This window comes from Bombyx mandarina, chromosome A1 (assembly GCF_030267445.1).
Source record: "Bombyx mandarina strain Sakado chromosome A1, ASM3026744v2".
Taxonomy (NCBI): Eukaryota; Metazoa; Arthropoda; class Insecta; order Lepidoptera; family Bombycidae; genus Bombyx; species Bombyx mandarina.
In genome coordinates, this window is record NC_143234.1 from 5,267,126 (window position 1) to 5,288,990 (window position 21,865).

Sequence of the window (21,865 nt, forward strand, 5' to 3'; positions counted from 1 at the left end):
TTAGAATATTCCGTGCCTCTGACTTATAGTTTTTATATCTAAAAGCTAAGGCAAATTATTCTCCGAATTCAGAAGACCTGACACCTTGAGGTGGGTAGACGAAGCATCATTAATTATATGGTAATTAGGAGCTCACTATGTGCCAACTATGTAAAAAAGCAACACAAATACAAATCATTTCACAAACTAGCAAATATCCTCGTTACAAATCGATTAAATGATTACCATGCCACACAGCGTTAATAGCCATGCTGCTACAGTTGTACTGAGACTTATAAATTTTGTAGTACTCGCGTTTTCAGATTTATGTTTTTAGAAAACTTATATAAATAGTAATTAAATTAATTTCATCTGTATAAACTCGCGATACCAGACGTGAGTTTAGAAGTATTAAAAAACGAAATTGGTTTTTTTACTTTTATACATTTTAATTGTAATAACTATAGTAATAATTATAGTTTAAATAAAAAAATGTCCTCTCAATTTTTATTAACATTTCGAAGTCACGCTTCACAACCAGTCGATTGAGGCTAAATACTGATTTACTGACCACTTACGTATCAAAAACATTGTCACATTTGAAGGTAAAAATGTATGTTTATATTTTATAACTCTGGTGGTAATCCTTTTGTTTATAAGTTCGAACAGGATAGTACAAATTCGTTCCGCTAACTTCAGGTGTCGCACACAATGTGTCATCTTATCTAATGTACCTTTTACAATTATTCAGTTCGAAGGTGCAAAAAAAAAAAACACTTTAAAATTTAAAGATAAAATATGTAAATACGGGAAGTATCTGTAGCCCATCGCGACACCGTGAGAAACTTACGTATAATATTAAGTGAACCTCTCCTGTATTATTCGTTATCTTTTTACGTTGTTGTAGTTTATGTGTCTCGTTGATTTATTATACAAGGGTTAGAAAAGTATTATAAGACTTTAAATTCTAGGTATCTATGAGGATTGGGAAACTCCATTAAGTAACTCAATGACATCGTTAAAATAGATAGGCGTTTTTTTACTCTACGTTAGTTTGGTAAATTTGTTTTACATCGAAAACTCGCTTTAAATACGGCTAGACAACATTTCAATGCATTTTTTTTATTTATTTTTTTATTGCATTGATGGATAGACGAGCTCACAGCCCACCTGGTGTTAAGTGGTTACTGGAGCCCATAGACATCTACAACGTAAATGCGCCACCCACCTCGAGATATAAGTTCTAAGGTCTCAGTATAGTTACAACGGCTACCCCCACCCTTCGAACCGAAACGCATAACTGCTTCACGGCGGAAATAGGCGGAGTGGTGGTACCTACCCGTGCGGACTCCCAAGAGGTCCTACCACCAGTGATTACGCAAATTATAATTTTTGCGGGTTTGATTTTTATTACACGATGTTGTTCCTTCACCGTGGAAGTCAATCGTGAACATTTGTTGAGTACGGATTTTCTTTAGAAAAATTGGTACCCACCTGCGGGATTCGAACACCGGTGCATCGCTACATACGAATGCACCGGACGTCTTATCCTTTAGGCCACGACGACTTTAGTGATATGACGTCCCTATTCGATAAAGTAGCGATTAGATGACAACACTTACAATTTCACATTAATATTACTGTGACTGACATACAAATTACTCGTATTACGTGTTAATAAATCAATAATAACTTGTATTGCGAAGTTCGAAACGAGGTAGCAATACCAATTTACCAGCATCTACCAGAAATATTATAGCAACAAAGAAACGTGTCTTCAGTTACAATATTTTGAAATTATTTCGTCTACATAATATTAGCAATAGTAAAATACGTAAGTACCCTAAATCAAACAATTTCCTCAACAAAGGAAATATCTATGTTTACATTTATAGATGTTGTAACTAAAGTGTATGACGATAACATAAGTTGCAATAACATTAGCATTAAATAACTATTACATTTAAACAAATCATCCGATACGGCGTAATATGGCTCATTGGTTGTATTAACGCAATCCTACTCGTGACTCGAGGAAAACGTGATTTAAAATAAACAATACCGATGATTCTGCGTATAATTTATTGAGTATTTAATTAATGTGAACGCGTGTAAGACGATTGTGAACTTGACATCTTGATACGCGTACAGATAATTCCGTGTACAACACGACGGATATCTAATAGCGCAGAATGGAAGTGTAATTAGAGCATGTGAGGAGACGTCTCAATCTATAGAATTCAAGACTTGGTTTCTAGAAATTGTTTTACGATAGATTTAACAGGTAAACAACCTCTGGGTGTTTTACTGGAGCCCATGGGGTACAGACAGCAACAACAAGATCAACGTGCATTTCACGTTCATTTCATTTGCATTGAAAAATTAGTTAACATAATACAATATTTATCTTATCTTTATATTATCAATATCTATATTTTATTTATATTATCAATATTTATATTTAACATAATACACATAGAAAATTATTTATATCTTTGTTTACCTTACATTTGAAGTAATTGAAAGGGGGAAAATACAAATAAAATACTGTGTCGAGCTCACACACTGCGGTCTAGGACGTTAGGAGCAGGAAAATCTGCCTACCCTCTAGTCTGCTTTTGAGTGTTACCATTGAAAACTCGATAACTCGCGTCGCCGAGAGACACTTATGGTATCGATAGTTTCTTTCGGATACTGAGGAAGCATTGTTATAGATGGCTAAAGGGCAATTAGGCAGAGAATCTTCTAGTTAATAGTCGGATAGATCATATACCTTCTAGATAAATAACGTCAGATGAAAAAGCAACCTTGACCTCTACGATATTACGTCTAATCCCAAGCACTAACGTTAAACATTCATATTGTACGCTCTACGAAAAACATATTCAGGATATACACGTAGTAAAAAAACTCTGAAAGCCGCCGCGTCCCATAATGCTTACCCGAAATGACAGCATGCATTATTCAATACTACTATAGAGACTGTCCGTTTTTATAAACACAGAGACTTCATTTATCAACTGGTATTCGAGCACAATGGGGGCGAGTAATCTAAATAAAGTAACCCCTCGGTGGAAAATATATTGATTTTTTTCAACTAACGTGTGTGCGTCCCTCACTTTACGCACCGGAATGAAGGTGTTTTTGAGTTTTCACAATTTATTTATGATAATAAATAAAACTCTAATAAGGCTCGTCGTTCGTGACTGGTGATGAGACCTCTTGTGAGTCCGGACGGGTAGGTACCACCACCCTGCCTATTTCAGCCGTGAAGCAGTAATGCGTTTCGGTTTGAAGGGTGGGGCAGCCGTTGTAAATATACTGAGACCTTAGAACTTATATCACAAGGTAGGTGGCGCATTTACGTCATAGATGTCTATGGGCTCCAGTAACTACTTAACACCAGGTGGGCTGTGAGCTCGTCCACCCATCTAAGCAGAAAAATAATAATCGTAGAAACAATTTTAGGAGAATAGATGCAAAACAATTTTATCTGTCTAAATTTTTTTTTATTGCCATTGTAGGCAGACGAGCACACGACCCACCTGACGGTGAGTGGTTACCGTCGCCCAAGGACGTCAGCAATGCCAGGGGCAGGGCCAAGCCGCTACCTACCGCTTAACACTCTCCACAAGCCTCGTTTGGAGAATTAAATATCGATTAAGATCACAAAATATAAATTTAAAGCGATTCTTTTATCACTTTAAAATGTGTTGTGCATCATATTTAAATACAAAGAACGTTATATGTCACTTTCTGTACCAATTGAAGAAATGGCTAGGTAAAAAAGAAAAAGAATACTGAAGTAGCAGCGCCCACGCTGTTATAAGTCTATTTGTCGGTTGATTAGGACTTGACAAGCCAAATTAAGTTACGGCCGACTTAAATGTGTTTTTAATAAGGACTTCTCGAGACACAAATAACAATTTTGTAAGATTTAACCAAATTGATTTATTACGATAATACACAATAAAAATGCGTTATTGAACATGGTTCTTTTTCAAAAAGACGTAAGACTGGACACGGTGATATTTGCATGACATGGTGAAGTGTATTCACTAAAGTGACGACTTCTGAGTCGCCTATAAGTAATTTACTGTCAGGTCTGTTGGCCATCTGTCAGAGGAAACAATCCGTACACATTAGTTACATATGTCTTCCATAAACAAAATACCACATATGTTATTTTTAGTAATGTACATGAGCAGACGGCGTCTAGGCTTAGCGCGTGCTGCGACTGGCTATGACCCTGAAAAGCTTACTGTTTCTCGCCGAATCTTCTCAGTGGGTCGCGATTCCGATCCGGTGGTAGATTCTGCGAAGCACTGCTCTTACTAGGGCTAGTGTTAGCAAATTCTTTTAGGTTGAGCCCGTGAGCTCACCCACTCGCCCGAGCGTAGCTGGAACAGCCTCTTAGGCTACCAGCAAATAGGTAAAAAAGGACCTCGAAAACTCTTGCTTGAGAGATATAAAAATGAAGTCAACCAGATATAAGCAAGATGTTCAAAAGTGATTCTTAAACTAGCATGTTCTTATACGCGTGTGGCATCTGATACAGGCCCACCCAAATCCTTCCGTTCTCATTTCGTGTTTTTAGTAACTTTGTCTAAAAGAAACAAAATTTTATTGTATTTTAGAAGCGTTCTCGCTGAACATTGGAACGATTTCGTCTAGTTCGATAGACGTTGGTTGAATTATTTAAGGAAGTATTTATATAACCGTGTTATAATTTTAATTTTTGTCTCTTTTGATATGGAAAAATATTGCAAATCCATGATTTTACTATGCTTTATTCAATTTGTTGTAAATTTCGACTAACGTATGTTCTTTTATTTCATATTTAACAATCAGTTACTAGTGACCAGGCTATACCAAGTCTCATAACGAAATGAGATTTTCACTCTTTAATTTTCGACGAAAATACTCAAATACGTATTGTATGTACCAAGATCTTGATGCAGTTTTCCATAATCGCCCACATCGATTCAAGTTACACCAGAAGCAACGAGGGGTCAGGATTACACTTTTCTTTGTTGTCTGGCGAGCGAATAAACACATGCAATTAGCATTCCAAGCCATGACTTGTGTGTACTTGACTGTAACAAACTTAGCCCTAGTATTTAGTTTTTTTTTTTTTTTTCGAAAACTAAAAATTATTGTGTTCTACTTTGTGTTGCAACTGATGTCTTAGTAATTACAGATGATAGATTTCGTATTTGCATTCATAAAAGTCATTTATCGATATCTTCCAATTATTAAACAAACATTATAACCGTGAGAGAAAAGCAGAGAATACTAAAAATACAAAATTTTCAATAAAAGAGAAACACCCTGTGGTTGCCTCGGTCAAGGTTGAAAACTAAACACGAGCTATTTTATTTGTTTGAAGAGTCTACATATGGCATTGCTGAAGTTCATGGGCGACGGTAACCACTCACCATCAGGTGGGCCGTATGCTCGTCTGCCTACAAGGGAATAAAAAAAAACTTTAAAGGTATTTTAATAAAATTTTCTAACTAATTACTCCAAGGTACTCAACGAATATTTCCCCGAAATTTCATAAATTTAAGTCGATCGGTTAATAAAGAGCAAAGGCGAGATCTTATTTGTTCAAAATAACGAGTGTGTCTGATGAAACAATCGGAACTTTTCTTTGTATTATAACTTCCACAAAATAAAAAATCGAAATGAGAGAAGCAAATTAAAGTCTGCGTGTACAAAAAGACAATAATTCTTATTTTTGTCAAATAAATGGAAACTATTTTGGCAAAATACCGGCATAAATTTTATTCTGGAATAAAACTAGCTATATTTTATTTATGCTATACTCAAAAACAAGATTATAACATATTCTGAATTTACCACGAGCTGCAGACATGTGTAATGGCATTCTTTTATTTTTATTTAATTTGGCGAACGGACGGAGCTCGTGTCTCGCCTGATTTTAAATTGTTATCGGAGCTTTATCTGGAATCAATAATTAATTTATAATTTATGTGCCTTTTTACGATGCGATGTTTTTTTTATCGTGAAAATCGTGAGACATGAAATCGAGCGTTGGAAATGTTTTCTTCTAGAGCAATTGGTACTTTTGACTCCGACATGGTCGAATCGCTTGTGAGGAACTTAGGACTTGAAAATGTCAATTTTTTTACATATTCTAGTAACCTTGAGGGGTTATACTAGATTCGCCGAGCGAATGAGCTCATGAGGTTCCAACCTGGTGAAAATTTCTAAAATTTAATCATAAGCATTAACTTTATTTTTCAATTCAAGTAATTTTTTTACAGAAGGTTGGTACTAAATCATAGTATCTGCACATGCACATAACTCACCCTTCGACAAGTACTCATGATAGGGGGAAGGAGTTAACGAATTTACGCAAGAAAAGACGCAGGTGAACATAATAACTACCACCACGGAAGTAAATAGGCAGGCCGGAATCACATATGCAATTACTATCTCTAAATCTGTGTTTAAATGAGCGCATTGAAAGTATAAAAAACAAACTACATAATTCCTAATTCAACATGAATAAAACCGAAGTTCTTAACATGTTACTGCATGCCGATCGTAAATTCAACCTATAAACATCATTGTAGATATAGCACCATTACAAACTAAACAACGCTACGCCAATGACTACGGCCGTACCACAATAATTGCTCCACTGTGACTGGACAATACATAGAAATAAACCAGCTATGTACATGGTTAGACCCACTTTACGAGAAGAGCTCCGGTTAAGCGTATCATGTAATTCGGGCGGCCTACATCCTGTGTGAACTATTCGTGCAGGCTAATTGGGTTTGGGGGAGAATTTAGGTGTATGGTAATTATTAAGGTTGCGATGATTTAGGATGTGATATTGTCTTCGTATCGATGTCAGCCTTTGATTTAACCGCAATTTACAGATTATCATTAATTCGCTTAAATTCGCTTCCGATTTATCATTAATCCGCTTAAACAATGCAACCAATTACATAACGTTCTGAGTAACGTAACAACCAAACTAAATTCGGAAGTGGTAATTTCATACGATCACCTGTGAAGTCAGTCGACAGCTGTTCACGGTGTTCTGATAAAACGTGCATTTAAACATCCAATAGTCGGTACAATGTCAATGACATCTGTAGTTCATTGACACCGCCAGCTGTACCTGTCACTGTATCGACATTTTAATTTGGTTATTGAATGGTATTAAGGGCTCGATCAATAAAGTCTGATTGTTTTTCTTAGAGTTCCACTTGAGTTCTCAAGGCCACGTGTGTCGCAACAGTTTTTCTGTCTTAGTTTTTGCTTCTCAAGCATCAGGTTCGATAATTGGCACGTACTCAGCTCATTTAAGGTCTATGATTGTACATTATCTAAAGTTTTTTCACAAGTAATTGGCCACCTGTACATAAAACCTGATTAACATGCGGAAATCTAGTGTAATAGAGCAACTCAAACTACACATTAAGAACTTTTTATAGTTACATAAATTTTCACTTCGTTATATGAAGATAGCGTTTTGAAACAAATCTAGGCCAGAGGTTCTCAAATGAATAAAGGGTTAGATATATAGTCTCGCATTTACACATGGTCCATTATATTTGACTTTTCGAAATTGACAATAGATTGACGGCCGCGTCGATGGCATATCATGCGAACGCACTGACGGTGCGCGTATGACGACAGCATTAATAAGTCAGTAATTGGTGGTCGGTCTAAATACACTGTGTGTTTGGTTACGTAACGGTTGCCGGTTTCTTGACATAGAATCTACGTTCTTCAAAAATCGGCACGTTACGAAAACTCTATTGTTATGACCGGCTTTAACTACATACCCAATCGAGGCGATGCATAGACGTCATCACCCTATGATCAACAGGCCTTGTCGGATCCTTCGGATCCACTCTCCGTGCTATTAAGCGCTCGAAGCACCGGTCACCGTCATCTTTTTTTTTTCCTTCTTATGCTGATAGCCTTAAGAGGCAATTTCAGCGTAACCTTAACTGGTAGGTGAGCTCATGGGGCTCAAACTAGAGTGTTGCTAACACTGGCCCTAGCAAGAGCAGTGCTTCGCAGAATCTAGCACCGGATTGGAAACGCGACCCACTGAGAAGATCTGGCGAGAAACTCAGACGCGTCGATTACGACGAAAAATTTGACGAGCGAACTAACCCATAGACACAACCCACTGAACTTCTCGCCGAATCTTCTATGTGGGTCGCGATTCCTACCCGGTAGTAGATTCAGGAAAGCACTGCTCTTGCTAGGGCTAGTGTGTTAACCAATTCTCTAGGGATAAAGCCATGAGCTCACCTACCCGTCTGCGTGTAGTTGGAATAGCCCCGTAAGCTACCAACGATAAAATACAGAATTTTTTTAAAAGATAATTAGCTTGTGAAGTTAATCGACAATTGTGATAATCGTCTGAAATTATAATTCTAACAAGATGTACATTTTGGTACTGCAGAGATATTTTAAATATAACTAAAACTGCCCTCCTTCGAGTAAAAAATAATCATACATGTCATTTTATTTCTTTTGATGAGTTTCTGATTAAGTGAGAACGTCGGATCTAAAAATGCTTTTCATCTTTAAAGAACGAATTTAAAACAAAAAGTGATTTGTCATGCAATTTATCCATCCGTTTAGGTTGTATACTTTGTCGGTCGGTCTGTTCTACAGTTGCATAGATATACCTGAGCCCTACCTCATACACATAACGACCGACCGTGATCGCCACAACAGGATGTGCCCGGGTGGTCATTGGAAACGGAAGCCAGATAAATTATATGTAACGCGATGTTGCGCTCGACTTCAAATGCTTGTACAAAGATAAGACTTTAGTGGGTCTTTTACTTCGATTCCAAATTGTAACGGCTTCATATTTGAACGGGGAAGTAAACTAACATAATACAGACAAGATTAATAAAAGTGACCGTTAAATTTTAGGTATGCGTAACAGTTATTTTGATTTTAGAAGTCAATGTATATAAAACTGTGACAATTGAATCCTCACCGATGATATGTTATCACCATGAGCTCTCACTTATCTACTGCAGAGGCTTTGGGAGAGCCCAATATGCGCTATTGAGCCCAGTTTTCAGCTATACCAGTATAAGACAGGCCGCTTATGTGAACAAGAATAATTTTTCATACATCACTAAAAAATCTTATTTGTTTGTTCAAGCTTAATGTATATATTTGGAGGTTTTTTCAGACAATTCACCCCCATTAAGAAACGGCATTTGGAAACAATCATACTTATTTCAAAGTTTATTAAATTCGTTTACAGTCAAAACAATGTAACTATCATAATTGACTACCACAATAGCTACAAAATCTATCAGAAAATAATGTAACTGATTAATTTTTAAAAACTTTTCATTAACTAATTCGAGAACTACATAATAATATAAACCTAATAAATGGAATAAACATCTCTTCTCCGCACTAGTTATTCACACTCAAATGGATTTCCAGTAGTGCATCTCATATACTTTCAAATCAGTCGACTAATATTTAACAGACGGAGCAGTTCAACTGCTGCAAAAAAAAGGGCAAATTAAAAATATGAAACCACAAAGACGGGTTTAAAAGTCAAGACAGAGACAACGATATCGCTGCTGATCGAATCTCTTGGTGTTGAGGCGAGACAAATCGATTTATAGTCCGTTAAGAATTTTGTTAGAGCAGGATAGACATATAGGGGATCCTATGGGAAAAAAACGTCCAGACGGACAGCTTTCGAAGTGCAGAAGAACGTGTAAGGTCGTTGCCATGTAAACACAAAAAGTTAAGATTTGTAAGATTAGATGTCGGAAAATGCAGTTGGATCAGTTAAACGAGGTAATAATACAAATCTTTCCTTGAACTTAACTTAAGATTCATAATATTTTTTTCATATTTTCTGGTTAACATTTCGCTAACACTTTTTCGTACTCTGGTTTTTTGTTTGCTACAAGGCGCGATAACGTGGAAGTAAATAAAAAAAAGACTATTAGGGATTCGGTACGCATTTAACATTGGTCGGCATTAAGCTCGTTCTATGCAATAAAAAGATAAATACTTGTATTCAATAAACAAAAAAAAATCCTTTGATGTATTTGCTTAAAATCTCTATATTTATAGTAATGACTCATATATCCTATATATATGTATATATAATCAAGAAAAGTTAATAATCAATTATCTGTATCAAATAATGTATATGTGACTTTGTAGTTCACTTCATGCATTAAACTATATTAAATTATAATCCAAAAATTTCTAAACGTTAGCTCGTAATCAGAACCTTAGTACACACCGTTGTTGGCGCCAAAGGGGGGCCAATCAGGATAGGTGTCGTCCAAATGTGTAGATATCACTTTATGATAGTCATAGCTAAGTACTAGAGAACTGTGACTTTGGTTGGCGGCATTTAATTCGTTTTTGTCTCCCCCAAAATCATAGCCCGCTTCCACTGCTAGTATTCCATAAAATATTAAACTATAAATCCACAGACAATCAATAATCGTTACATAATCTATTGAAATAATAATCTATTAAAAATAATAATAAAAATCGTAATTTTTTCATACTCATCGGTTAAACGTTACGGAACGAGTCTTTTTGTTTTATTTTTATTACCTAATAAATTCGAAAGTATTCTGACGAGTCATCTACTTAGATTGACCGCTATCGATTTACGATTCTCGATTGTGGTTTTTAATAAAATTCGAGCGTACATTACGCACGTCGAACGCGAGCATTAGAAAGGATGAAGACATAGGAAGGACACCCCTTTAGTCACGATACGACATGTGACCGGAGTCCCAATTGTTTTACGGCTGTCCCCTACCTTTCAAACTGGAAGCGTACGTCTGTCTACAGGATTTAGTGGTAGGACCTCTTGTGAGTCTGCACGGGTAGGTACCACCACCCTGCCTATTTCTGCCGTGAAGCAGTAATGCGTTTCTGTTTGAAGGGTGGAGCAGCCGTTGTAACTATACTGAGACCTTAGAACTTTATTTCAAGATGGGTGGCGCATTTACGTTGTAGATGTCTATGGGCTCCAGTAACCACTTAACACCAGGAGGGCTGTGTCCACCCATCTCAGCAAAAAAAAAAAAATATTTCGGCTATTTCATCGATCAAGCCACGAGCGTGTCTGATGCACACTTTCACGAATACAAATCTTGATGAGGATCTTTTAGTTATTATTGTACACAGAATTCGCATGGAAGTTCGTTCGCGCCCTCATACCAATCTGCCCCTAGTCCTAATGGGGTTAGCACTCCCTAAGTTGGGGACGGACATTTGCGAAGGGTCTCCAAGATCGATACCGGCTTGAGGTATACTGACAATACAGATATTAAAGCTAGATGAATGTATCATCACTATCACTACATAGTATAAAACAAAGTCGCTTTCTCTGTCTCTATATCCTTATGTATGCTTAAATCATTAAACCTACGCAACGGATTTTGATGCGGTTTTTTTTAGTAGATAGAGTGATTGAAGAGGAAGGTTTGTATGTATAATAACATCCATTAAATGGTGGAGAAATCAATAATAAATTACAGTTTCCGAAGCGAAGCGAGGGCGGGTCGCTAGTTTACTGATAAAGGCATTCCAACACGTTTCATAGAACATTAAAATTGAAACAAAAGCGATGAGGTACAATAAAAATAGACGATAGTTAGAATGTTTAGTCATCTGTTACCACGAAAACGGTATAGGATTCTGACATTGTTACGAAAATACAGAAAAACGAATTAAATGTGACATATGAAATATTTTTAGTATTAGAAAATTTCATTTAATTCTTACAAATCTAAATATTTGAAAAGCTTCTTTCAAAAGTTTATCGTCATCGCATCGAGTCAATTTCTCTCTAAAAACAGAAAATGGTATCAGAAATTGTTTTTTACATATTTTAAATGAAGTTTCGATCTCGAGATTTTATATTAAAGCAATTAATATTTTCGTTGGTCCATCCAATCCGAGATCGTATTTTTTCTTCATTCTTGTTTAATTTCTAAATGATAGTGATAATAATAAAATTAATAGATATAAGAGTAGAAGTAAAATGAAATGTTAACAATACTAAAAACATCAAGAGTTATCAACGATTTGTGTAATTGACCTTTTCAAATGGATTGATTTATGTGACAAGGATGATAATTATGGAAATTTATTCAAGAAAAACACTACAGTTAAATGTCTAACGCTCCCCGAAAAGAGTGTATACAAATAATTCTCAAATATAATGCTATAGTTATTTTCGTTTCGTAGCTATTGAACTTATCCATTCGGCGTCAAGTGTTAGACTAGGCCAGTGAGTTCAAATGTTTTACGTGAACTATTTATAAAACTGTAACTGCGCGGACGCACCGCGGCTTACGATGTGCAAAAATAGATGGATGTTTTTAGGGACGGGATCGTGTAATGATCGTTACGATTTTAGGCGATTAGTGAAATCGATTTTTATCGATCGACTAAAACGTTTTTTAAATTACGAATGTTGTGTTTAAGGTCATATACCTAGCTAGATTTAAGTGATCGAATTATCCTAAAGTTTATTGCATATTAAATTTACTACATACGACAAATTTGCAGTTATTAAAAGCAAACATTAAGTCATTGAACAAAATTATTATTTTAGTTTAAAAACCCTAAAACTAAACGGAAATACATAGTTTTGTCTGTCTATTTATAGACTTTGTACTAAAAAAGCTTGTTTCATTCCTGTTTAGAGAACATTTAAAAAAAAAATAGTATTTCTTTAAAATTAAATTCTGAAATAAAATAAGACATTTAATCTTCAAGTTACTGCCATGAAACAAATATTGAACATATAGTTGAAAATAATTACCACGTTTGTGGAAAATATAAAATAAAAAATTTTCTCGTCTAATTCAACGTCCAACGCGGCACAAACTAATATTACAAAAGTAGTCAAATCATGCTTCACCGCATTAATTATTTTTTTATTACTTTCAAGACAGACGAGATGACCCAGGTTTTTATTCATTTAAGTTATATTAATAGTTATAGCGATTGATTGATACTAAAATCGACTTAAGCATAATCGTTATTAAAATCGATACGAAAATCGGACATCGCGCCAACACTGAGTCTAAAATTACGAGCAGTCTGCGTTAAAATCTCCGCGTGAACGTACACACGCACGTACGCTGTGAAATGATGATAATTTTCGTTTTTCTTTCAATAAACAACGTTAATTTGCGAACGTTTTGGCACAAGCCAAGTTCAAACCAATCGCAATGTTTATGTTAACTGCTATTTCGTTAACATTGATTCCTCCAGCTTCCTGGTACGAATATAGAAATTCGATTTTGCGTTATCTTTCCGCATACTCTACAGTTCGTATCCTATTTGAAAGAATGAACTTTGTAAACAGATTTCTTTTGAAATAATTTACAAATACATACATAAAGATGCAAGTATCTTATACGCTTCACAATATAGGAATTCTTACACATCTATTGTAGAGTTCTAATTTTAACGAAATGTTAATCTGAATATTAATCCGCAAAAATCATACAACCACTTTTGAATGGAAAGAGGATTTTTTAACATGTAACAATCTACTTAAATGTATAGATAATAAAATATGTAATCATTTAATACAATGCGACGCTCAAGAGCTGTTATTAGTTATTAATCGGAAGACAGCGAACTTGCCGTAGCAGTATCTGTAACTTCTTATTCTTTCACCAAACTCCCTAATTTGTGCAAGGTACAACAAAGCAGGTCCCTAATTTTCTTCGTTCCTTGTACAAATTATGGGCTAAAATACGTATAATTATAAGTCCGAATGGATTAGTACCGTTGCAGCCATTACTGGTGTAAGCCCATCTTGTATTCCAGTTTGTAGCTCAGGACAACCGATGGCATTTCGGTAAGCGCTAAACAGAGGTTGGGCCTTGAGCTAGCAAAGTAAGACATACACGTTGTTACTTTAAAAAAATACAAAATTTCAATGTCATTTATCGTAAATAATTAACAGTTCTATAATTTACTGTTGGATAGAATAAGATATTCAATAAATTACAACAGACAAACACAACAGTGAATACCACAGTCATAAATAGTTTTTGTGTGTTAATAGTTTTTCCCAGAATGCAAACTCGAAGAGACATTATTGAATATTGCATACCTATTTTAGTGATATAGATAATAGCATTGTTACTAAAATACTCGCCTAATAATAAGCTATGGATGTGGTATAATTTGTTTTCGAACAAAAAACGAACAAAGATTAAATTCTGTACAAAACAGAAGATCATAAAGCCCAATGAACACTGATCCATAAACATAATGCCAAAGTAACAATAATAATAAATGTACATTTTAAAATAAGATATAATTTATATTGTTGTAGTACAGTTGGTTCTTAATCAAAAAAAGAAAAATGTATAGTCATTATAGTCATTTCTAAGAATTCCTTCTAATTAAACATGTGCAAAAAGAATACGGAAAACAAAATTACCGAACTTAGTTGATGACAATAAACGAAGTATTAATTAAATAGTCTACAGAAACCTGGAAATTTACAACGTTGCGTTATTGAATATGTGTAATATACTAAATTTTTTAGAGCCTTTGCAGGCAGACAAGCACGTGAAAAAGCTGACAAAGTTGTCACCATCGCTCATAGACGCGACAATGCCACAGGGACAAGCAAGTTGCAGTCTACCGCAGAGTACTCACAGCAAACCTCATTTGAAGTAGGACATATCATAGCGCTCGGGAAACACCCTAATTATATATAAGCATTAAAAAGCTAGTGCTTTCCAAGACGCCTTTGATTCTTTGCATCTTCTTCTTTAGAAGCCGATAATGATTTCCTTCTGGGCTTTGTCCCTACTAACCTTGATCCCAATAACGTTAAGGAACGCTAGATGGTTACAAACGAAATGTGTGAGTACTATCCTTATATAAATCTCGAGTCGTATCTTGTACTATACACTTACATATGTATATTTTATCCTTAACGTCGGGCGTTTAAATCAACAGTTCAATTACCTGCAACAAAAAAATAAAAGATCGTTACACATTTATAGACAAAAAAACGTACCTAGTTTTTATGAAACCAAAAAAGGGTATAAGGAAAATAAATCGATTAAATATTAGAATTTACTTGGTATTAGGAATGCCCTTTTTTTTCTTTTTTTTTATTGCTTAGATGGTTGGACGAGCTCACAGCTCACCTGGTGTTAAGTGGTTACTGGAGCCCATGGACATCTACAACATAAATGCGCCACCCACCTTGAGATATAAGTTCTAAGGTCTCACTATAGTTACAACGGCTGACCCACCCTTCAAACCGAAACGCATTACTGCTTCACGGCAGAAATAGGCAGGGTGGTGGTACCTATCTGCGCGAACTCACAAGAGGTCCTACCACTTAATGGTTTACTACATGCAGTTACAGTTATATGGACGTTACCAAGCTAATATCTGCAGCGAACAGTTTTTTGGAGATTTCTATACTTTCACTATACTCGTTTCACGGTTTATTCTCGCTTATTTTTCATGTATTATTTCGAGTTGCAGACAAATGGCAGGTTTAATTATACCCACGACTGACAAGTTTTCGTCAATTAATTTTTCATTGGAGATTCGAGATTATAACATTTTGAAAAATTTTCACAATCATGGAATGTCAAGATGTAGAAATCTCAAAATAAGCTCTAATCTAAATAAAATTATCCATAACAGGAAGTTGGACAAACTTGCAGTTTCAATATTCGATTACTGTAACCAATTTATTTATTACCTATAAATATAAAGATGAACGATTTTTTTTTATCGTCCTTGTAGGCAGACGAACATACGGCCCACCTGATGGTGATTGGTTACCGTCGCCCATGGACTTCAGCAATGCCAGGGGCAGAGCCAAGCCGCTGCCTACCGCAATAAATATTAATATGAACTAATTGATTAAATGCTTACAATTTCAGAGAATCGTATTACTTTATTTATCATCCAAACATAACAAGACCCATCATTAAATGTATAATTTGTGTTTTATAGATCTATTTAAATCAATATATAAACCTTAACCTTAATATATAAACCTTAATATATACATTTATTAGCCTTAATATATAAACCTTTTTCGAATTAACGAAGGGGGACAATTGACTTTGAGCGTACGTATGTATATTTATCCAGTTCTTTGGCACGCGTTAAACATTTTTGACGTATTACAACAAATTATTTTCTTTATATTCGTTTTAATTTTGCAAGTGACGAATTATATATTATTTGTATAAGCGTTAACAGAAATCGTTAATTCAAACTTTCCAATAGTTACTTTAATCTATTAAAAGTATAGATCTGCATCCTGCATGAATTAATTTATTCTATTTTTAATTATTCTAACAAAAATTGTGATAGATTATTAAAAGAAACAAAAAACCCAACTGCATTAAAAATGCCAATTCAAAATCGAAAAAACAAGCTCTATAATGTATTCTTCAGTGTATTTTAAATGTATTTCCATCTTCGAATTTCCATAGTATAATTTAAATATAGCATGAATATGAAGATAGACGACAAACAAAGAAATTAATATTTATGTGTCATTTAAACATCCCAATCATCGTGTCGCCCTTGTACTTACTATTGACACATACAATAAATAGTATTAGATATATCTATAATACGTAGATCTATGTCCGTGTCGACCCCATAAGACATCACTGATTTAGACGACAAACAAAGAAATAAATATTTATGTGTTATTTAAACATCCCAATCATCGTGTCGTCCTTGTACTTACTATTGACACACACAATAAATAGTATTAGATATATCAATAATACACAGATCTATGTCCGTGTCGACCCCATAAGACATCACTGATTTGAAAATATTATACCAATATGATTTCTATAATTAACAACCGATACTGTCAGCAACTGGTTGACAATGTTATTGGAATAAGTGACGCGACGTGTGCGTTTAGGTCGCTAGAACGGATGTCAGCATTTATAAAATCAAATATATAGAAAAGCTATTAAGGTATTTAAAAACGTGGTATACCTAGAGTTGGCTAGGCCAGCGGCGAGGGCAACGACCTGATCGCATTGACCTTACTCTTGAACGTTGTTCGCATGTTTTACAAGTACGATAAACGCGAAAATTGTATATCGTTATCGCTTTCTTATACTTTTTATTAAACTTTTTTCTACTTACTTTTTCTTAAATATATCATAACAGATCGCAGAAAGATAGCTTAAGCCAATCGGAATTAGTAGACCCAAGGGAGGGGTGACTAAAAATACCTATACCTTTAAGGGAACACAATACGTATGTTTAAAAGTAACATAAAAATATAGTATTTTATAATGAATTCAGTGAAACAAGCGCAGATTCATCAAAATACTAGATTACATATTGGACAGGCTAATTCAGTTGAGGACAAGTTTTCTGGAAATTAATTATGTATCCTATATATGATAGTTCACAATGCAGATGTTAATTTTGAACTGTCTGCATTTTTTATTCATTAAATTCAAAATTTAAATTGAATTTGAAAAAAATATTCAGTATTATATTCTCATGAATTGGTTCCGATGTATTCTACTTTTATCTCAAACGAATGACTTAGCCACATGCCAAAATTATTTTGCCTTCAAACAAAAAATAAATGGTTCAAGTACCCCGAATTAGAATTGTTTGTTGTCGATAATAACGTTTAGTTCCTATTATATCGATAATAATTTGTATTATTAAAATAGTTAGGTCAAAAACCTCAGTAGCATTTCAAGGTAACTTTTCGGTTTTGTAATCAAAACTTATCTGGAAATCTGGTTTTAATTAATCGCCAAGTTATTTGATTTTAATTATTGCAATAACTTTAACGCCTACTTCAGAAGAATTTAGGTATTTATTTGATTTTCACGATGCAAAGTTATGATTGTCTTATTAATTTCATGTGATTGGATTTGACTGGAAACGAAGGCCAGGCTCCTGTTGCTCCAATGAATACAATTGGGACTAACCTCATTTTTAAAGTGGTAATGTAGCCATTCTCAATATAAGCTTTAGTGAGTTTGATAACGGCTCTTACTAAGCTGACGGACGAGCTATGTATATGTGATACACTGCCTAACTTTTTTATTGCTTAGATAGGTGGATGAGCTCACAGCCTACCTGGTGTTAAGTGGTTACTGGAGCCCATAGACATCTACAACGAAAATGCGCCACCTACCTTGAGATATAAGTTCTAAGATCTCAGTATAGTTACAGCGACTGCCCCACCCTTCAAACCGAAACGCATTACTGCTTCACGGCAGAAATGGGCAGGGTGGTACCTACCTGTGCGGACTCGCAAGAGGTCCTACCACCAGTAAAACTACCACCACTATCCACTTAATTAAAGAATATCGAGTTTCATCAAGTGTCTAAAACGAGATATAAATGATCAAATAGCAAGTATCTATATACCCATATAGTAATGAAGATGATTCCTTTTTCTACATTATCTGAACAGAAAAAAAATCATTTCATTGTAGATACATACGAGCGAGGAAATTTTTTTCGTGAATACGTTTTTCATTGGGCATATGCTAAAAACCGGCCCTATTGATAGATAAACCATCAGATAGTCTGAGTAACTAGCTTATTTATTAACGAATTGTAGTAAATAACATAAAATAAGGATATCAATAACCGGTAACCCAAGCTCATTGAAATCAGCATTTTCAGAGGCACAGGCTTGCTGCCTACTGCTATATGACGATGGTCTATGAGCAATGGTAACCTATTAGCATCAGGTAGACCGTTATTTTATTACGGCAATGAAAAAAAAGCTGAACTCCAACAAATAAACGCATCCGTCATATTATTAATTACATATAATTGTGTCTTAGCCGACACAGACCCACTGACATACAGTTCAAAGAACAACAGTTAGACAAACGTTTTTCAAAGCGTAGGCGCTATGTAAACTAGCAGACAAGTTTTTTCTTTACCGAAATCATAAGACGCAATTGACTTTTTTTCATAGATGGCCAGATCTTTTCATTTATTGCTTAGATGGGTGTATGTGATTACGGAACACCTGGTTCTGAGTGGTTACCGGTCACATAGACAATCAACAATGCAAATGCCACCACCCAACTGTATACTTAACGATATGAGTTCTAAGTCTCAATTCACAGTACAACTCAATAGTAGGGTAGGGCAATCCCTACCCTTTAAACGGAAACACATTAGTGTTTCACAGCAGAAATAAGCAGAGGGGCGGTATCTGCCTCAGCGAACACACAAGTCCTACCACCACTCGTTACATTAATTAAAGAATTTTTTTCAAGTTCCAATTTCACTCAAAGAGCCTTAGTCTTTCTTACCCCACCGTATACTGGAACCTAAAATTTATTTACCTTAGAAATAGCAAAAACGGCAGTGGAGAGCCATAAACAAATGAGTGCTTATCTACACTAATATTTACTCTATTTATGTTTCTTAATTAAACGTTTGCTGTTCATAAACGCATCTACTTTATTTTTTACTACAACTTTTTTGGTTTTCTCTATAAGTAACGAGTTCAGTACAAGTTAGTACAAGTTTTGACGTGTGAAGTGTGAAACTCTTATGCTAGGTGAAACTTTATATTAAGAAATAAAAAATATATATTTATTTAATGACTAGCTGACCCGGCAGACTTCGTAGTGCCTCAATCGATAAATAAAAGACCTAAACTTTTGTTTAAGATAAACTTAAAACAAACAAAAGGAATCCGTCCGACGGGGGACACATCAAAGGAAAAACAAAATTGTTATTTTTATTTAATTCCGAATATTTTTATATTTATCTAACCTTTTAAACCTTCTCTGGACTTCAACAAATAATTCAAGACCAAAATTAGCCAAATCGGTCAAGCCGTTTTCATGTTATGTCGTGACAACGGAAAACGGGTTTCATTTTTATATATATAGATAAATAGATTAGATTTAACCAATGAGGTAGACCTACGACCTGTGTGCCTAGTGCGAATTTTTTAACGTTCTCAATAGCGTTAAAGTTAACTCAAATTTCTCTTGCGTCGCGAAAAAGAGGCACATGCATCCCACCCGAACTGCCACTAAAAACTTCGATCTCTTATACCTTTGAAGTTTATTAGCTGATTTCGATTATCTCTTCAACATAAGTATTTTTAATTAGTTTCAACAAGCACGATATCAGTCAAATAGTTGACTAGAACTCCAAGCGCTTTAAGTGAAACGTGATTTTAGTAAGTTCATTGTACATCGCACTAGTTACAAAAAAAAACTGGACACAGATGGACCTCAGGCTCAAAGTTCCGACCTCTCGTATATGAGGCACGCATGATATGCTTTAGAATGAGCAGCTAAACGTTCTCTCTTGTCTCATGTCGTACATTTGACACGCGTCAGAAAGGAAACTAGCAACCGGTTTATCGGTTTATCCCTAACAGTACAATAGGCCACGTGGCGTTGACCTCCACCAATTATGGTAATGGTAAACTGACAATAATTACGACGGTAAACTAATGACTCCAGTAATTTCCTTATGGTCTCAAGCTACCATAGAGAATACGAGATAAATTTCGACTAATGGAAAAACGGTGCCGATAACCGGTTTTTAAAACTGCATTAAAATGATTTATGGTTTTTTAGATTATGAATTCGATTCTGTCTGTTTAGAGAGATTTAATGTTGCCATTATGTAAAAGCTGATGAACGTTTCGTGTTTTGTTATGTTTTAGAATGTTCAGGAGATATGAATTTATAGATTTGAAACTAAACTACCCACTATGTTGACTTATTAATGAACCTGAATATTAGAATGAAAAGCTTTTCTTAGAACAGTTTTTGCCCAAATAGTATTTAAAGTTTCTCAAAGTTGACGCTTTTGATAGCATCTAAACTATGTCATTACATTTCCACATTCGTTTTTAAAGTGAGATATTCCAAAGCATTTGTGACTGCGACTTCATATCTGTGTGGTGGTGTGTACCATCATCATTTTCATCGATCCACTATTGTCCACTATTGGACATAGTTCTGGCTCAATCTGTAGCACGGAACCCGACTTTGGTCTCTTCTCTACACGTCTTGGTCTTTCGTCTATGGCTATGGCATAAATTACTGCACACGTGTGTATAGGTATCTAGTAACTACTTAATAGGTTAGCTCTGAAGTCGTCTACCTCTAATATAACTAACACGTACACACAAAAGCAGGCATGTATATGATCACATTTACCATGTTTCCTGATTTTTCAGTTTAATCATCGATCATTGACCCCGAAGGTCGTCTCGGGACGTTAGCACGTTTCCACGGTTCAATATTCAGTGACTGTGATGATTCAATAAAGAAAAAAAACTGGTAGAATTAATGTACGTGTATGTGCTTGCGGTCACATCGTATTTTGTTTCGAGGGGAGATGCGTTAAGAATTTTAACGGTAACTTAGGATGCAGCAAAGGCTTTTTTTTTTTTCGTGAAAACAATATGATCATAACACAACAGTGTATCACTTTTCAGGAATCCAGGGAACATTATTTCGATACTAGACAATTGTGACATAATACTGCCTATTTTGATCGCAAAGCTTATGTCTCAAGGTAGGTGACGACATTTACATTGTTGATGTCTATGGGCGCCGGTAATCACTTAACACCTTAGTAATAAAAAAGGTATACCAGAATATATATCAGAATTTATTTTTGATTTGTTCGGCCCCAATCTATCCCATTGATCACAGTTTTAAGCATCACGATTTGTGTGAAAATATTCGAAATACGAATCGATTTATATTATACTATCACACGTCTAGATTTGAAAGTAAACATTTTAAAATATAAAAAACGAAGACGCAATATATACTTTCTCTTTCACGTATTGTCATGT

The 21,865-nt window shown here is 35.0% G+C and overlaps 2 protein-coding genes and 1 long non-coding RNA gene across 3 annotated transcripts in view; 1 reads left to right on the plus strand and 2 right to left on the minus strand.

The window, feature by feature from the left end:
* The window catches only part of LOC149499481 (uncharacterized), a 32,637-nt gene extending 30,322 nt beyond the window's left edge, over positions 1-2,315 (minus strand). The window contains exon 1 of the long non-coding RNA XR_016325647.1: positions 1,474-2,315. This is a non-coding gene — a long non-coding RNA (uncharacterized LOC149499481). The remainder of the gene's footprint in view (positions 1-1,473) is intronic.
* Positions 1-21,865, plus strand: part of Rpb10 (DNA-directed RNA polymerases I, II, and III subunit Rpb10) — a 276,671-nt gene that overhangs the window by 133,387 nt on the left and 121,419 nt on the right. The window lies entirely within an intron of this gene.
* Dyrk3 (Dual-specificity tyrosine phosphorylation-regulated kinase 3) overlaps positions 1-21,865 on the minus strand; it is a 186,359-nt gene that overhangs the window by 89,312 nt on the left and 75,182 nt on the right. The gene's annotated exons all lie outside the window — the stretch shown is intronic.